We start from the raw sequence: 3,939 nt of genomic DNA, 5'->3' as shown, positions 1-3,939 counted from the left end.
AAATGCAGGCAAATGAAGGAAAGAAAAAAAAAAGCATAGCACAAATCCTCAAGAAATGCCTAGCAAATTTTCAATCTGATACCCTTGACTCAATTTCCCAGTTTATGTCATAGGAAGGATCTTAATGCAGATGTCACTGGTGTGTGAAAATGTTTGTGAGCTCAGAGACAGATATAAACTTCGAATAGTAGAATTTACTACTGAAATCTTTGACCGTCTCATTTGGCCCTTAACATATTAGTTATTAGGTATTTATTAAACACCTTTTCTTTATACGGAAGTGACAAACACATACTTTAAGATTCCAAACACACATTAAAACTGACAAGGACAAGAAAGTACCCATAGTGCTTGCTTCGGCAGCACATATATTAAAATTGGAACAATACAGAGAAGATTAGCATGGCCCCTGTGCAAGGATGACACACAAATTAGTGAAGTGTTCCATATTTTCTCCAATCACTTGAAGGGACAGAGTAGCAGGTGTGGGGTTCTGGGGACCATGGTTTCAGGGGACGTCTAGGTCATTGGCATAACAAAGTTTATTAAGAAAATGTTCTGCATCCTACTTTGGTGAGTGGCATCTGGGGTCTTAAAAGCTTGTAAGCGACCATCTAACATGCATCAATTGGTCCCAACCCACCTGGAGCAAAGGAGAATGAAAAACACCAAAGATACAGGGAAAATATTAGCCCAAGAGACAAAAGGGCCACATACACCAGAAACTTCATCAGTCTGAGACCAGAAGAACTAGATGGTGCCCGGCTATCACCAGTGACCGCCCTGACAGGGGATACAACCGAGAATCCCTGACAGAGCAGGAGAAAAATGTGGTGCAGAACTCAAATTCTAGTAAAAACACCAGACTGAATGGTCTGACTGAGTCCGGAGGGACCCTGGAAGACATGGTGCCCAGACTCTCCATTAGCCCAGAACTGAAACCATTCCCGATCCAACTCTTCAGACAAAGTTTAGACCGGACTATAAAGCATACAATAATACTCATGAAGAGTGTGCTTCTTAGTTCAAGTAGATAAATGAGACTAAACGGGCAGCCACTGTCTGGAGGTGGGATGAGAAGGCAGAACGGGACAGGAACTGGTTGAATGGACACAGGACACCCGGGGTGGAAAGGGGGAGTGTGCTGTCACATTATATAGGGATTGCAACTAGGGTCACATAACAACACGTGTGTAAATTTTTGTATGAGAAATTGACTTGAGCTGTAAACTTTCACCTAAAGCACAATAAATAAATTTATAAAAAAGAAAAGAAGGTACCCATAGATCTGAGATATAAGAAAGTACAGAAACACTTGTGATGTGGAGGATTTTTATAGCAAGTCCTGTGGCACAGTGGTTAAGAGCTTGGCTGCTAACCAAAAGTTTGGCGGTTGGAATCCACCGGCCGCTCCTTGGAAACGCTATGAGGCAGTTCTATTCTGTCCTGTAGGGTCACAATCGACTCAAGAGCAACAGGTTAGGTTTTGGGTTTAATATTTTGTTAAGAACCAGCAATTGGGTCGGTGGGATTGTCCTTTGAGTAGAAAGATCTCAATATGAACAGAAAAGAAATTGTGCAAATTGCTTCTGAAGACTACCAGGGCTTTGGTTAAAAAAAAAAAATAACAATAACACAGCAGCAGCAAAATGAAATCCTGGTCTCTGATAGACAGGTGGTGGGTACTATATATTGGATTTCAGAGTTACAGGCCCGGAGCCTGGGAGGGCAATGTCAGGCAGATGATCTTTCACTGTGGCACGTGCTGAGGGGATCAGGGTCATAGACGGGCAGCCTCAATGCCACTTAAGGGAACTGAGCATAGCACAAGCCATCTGAGCCAAGAACGAACTCTAGGAAGCTTTCCCAAAAACAGAACTTAAATATTCAGCCCATCATTCAAGAAAGGGGAATGGGCAAGTCTGTAAATGCATCAGCAGAGAGTACTGTGCTCATAGCCAAGGTCAGGGTGAAATTTCCTTGGAGACTAGTAGGTTAGATACTTAGAGAAGTGTATCATCATTCAGTATAATTCTTTCTATTTTTTTTTTCTTTTTTGCTTGCTTGTTTGTTTTCTGTCAAGGAATCTATTGTACGTCAGGTCTCTGATCTTCTGTCATTGAATCAAGCATTTCTTACTTATGCGCATCTGATGACTTGAAAGTTACTCTATACAGCATTCCACAATCACTCAACAGTGAGTTAGTTGTACAGCCTTCCAAAGCAAGAAGGCTTGCATTTGAGTTCTGAATTTACCTCTTATTGGTTATGTGTCCTTGGGCAAATTACTCAACATCCCAAGTCTTACTAGTTTTCTCATCTTATTTACAATACTGTTGTTAGGATTAGAGGACATATATTTTAACATGACTAGCAAGGTGCTGAGACTGTAGTAGACACTTAAAAGGTGTTAGATATAATTATTTTGGAACATATTGGTCTCCTATAGTTTGAAACATTGAATACACCTTTTAAGTACCTAACCCATCCAGGGTTCCAAAGGTGACTTAGTGCCAGGGAAGAAACTTATAAGCGTGTGCCACAGAATGTTTTTAAGAAACTTTGCCAGCAAGCTCTAGGTATTTCAGTGTTTGCCCAGTGGAATTCCAAATATTTATTTAGAGAAGGTAGCTGAAAGAAACCCAGGGTTTTAAACAAACACAGGTAACATTATGAACACCGTTAATACTGCAGACTACAAATATCAGATTCTCAAATTTATCTTCCGTGCAAAAAGAAGCACCAAGAGCAGAGGCATAGTTCTCCCCCAAAGCACTTTATATTTAGTATCTCATTTCCTCCCACCACGTTTAGTGGACTTTACCATCATACTTTATGGAACTGGGAATGATCAAAGGACCATCAGAGCTCACCGTCCAGGATACAGAGCAAGGCAGTGGCAAGATGGGTCCCTACTAGTAAGCACTCCCTAGGTCGTGAATAATTAAGGCAAATAAGGAGATTTCTTAGTATCTTAGTCATCTAGTACTGCTCTAACAGAAATACCACAAGTGGATGGCTTCACAAAGAGAAGTTTATTCTCTCATAGTCCGGTAGGCTGCGAGTCTAAATTCAGGGCATCAGCTCCAGGAGAAGGCTTTCTCTCTCTGTCGGCGCTGGAGAAAAGTCCTCGTGATATATCAGTCTTCCCCTGGACTAGGAGTTTCTCTGCGCAGGAACCTCGAGTCCAAAGGACATGCTCTGCTCCCGGTGCTTCTTTCTTGGTGGTATGAGGTCCCCAATTCTCTGCTTGCTTCCCTTTCCTTTTATTTCTTGTAAGGTAAAAGTTCGTGCAGGCCACACCCTAGGGAAAGTCCCTTTACATTGGATCAGGGATGTGACCTGGGTAAGGGTGGTATTACAATCCCACCCGAATCCTCTTTAACATAAAATTACAATCACAAAATGGAGGCCAACCACACAATTCTGGGAATCATTGCCCAACCAAATCGATACACACATTTTTGGGGGACAGAATTCAAACCATGACAGTTAGTATCAGAAAGCGTATCATATTGTCTGATTGTTTTTCCCACCCAGGAAAATTGATATTAAGTTATACCAGCCTAGGCTGTTCCTTAATTTCCAATCTAGAATTCCTTGTTACTACTTCCATGTAATAACTCTTCAGCCCCATAACTCTTCAACTCCATAACTCTCTTTTCAATTATACAAAGTAGAGAGAGGTAGACACGCTCTAGATCTGCAGTGTGGGGACCTGGACCACTTATTTATAAACCTGTCATCTGCTTAGTTTCCCTTTTCTTCCAAATGTTCTAAAGCCATTGAACTGAGAACTTCTGGGTTAAGGTGATGGCAGAAGAAAGAAGAATTGTACCTGCTTCCTCCAACAATAACTAATGTAATCTTTAAAACATATTTTTTTTATTGTGGCAAATATATACATGTGTGTGTATGTAGCTAAACATTTGACGTTTC

General features: G+C 41.2%; 1 non-coding gene across 1 annotated transcript; it reads left to right on the top strand.

The window, feature by feature from the left end:
- The first annotated feature begins 347 nt into the window (after positions 1-347).
- Positions 348-454, top strand: LOC111821163 (U6 spliceosomal RNA). Its single transcript, XR_002824628.1, has one exon. It is a non-coding gene; the product is annotated as a U6 spliceosomal RNA (small nuclear RNA).
- The last annotated feature ends 3,485 nt before the right edge of the window (positions 455-3,939 follow it).

This window comes from Trichechus manatus, unplaced genomic scaffold (genome assembly GCF_000243295.1).
Source record: "Trichechus manatus latirostris isolate Lorelei unplaced genomic scaffold, TriManLat1.0 scaffold00004, whole genome shotgun sequence".
NCBI lineage: Eukaryota > Metazoa > Chordata > Mammalia > Sirenia > Trichechidae > Trichechus > Trichechus manatus.
This window is presented reverse-complemented; position numbering and strand designations above follow the sequence as displayed.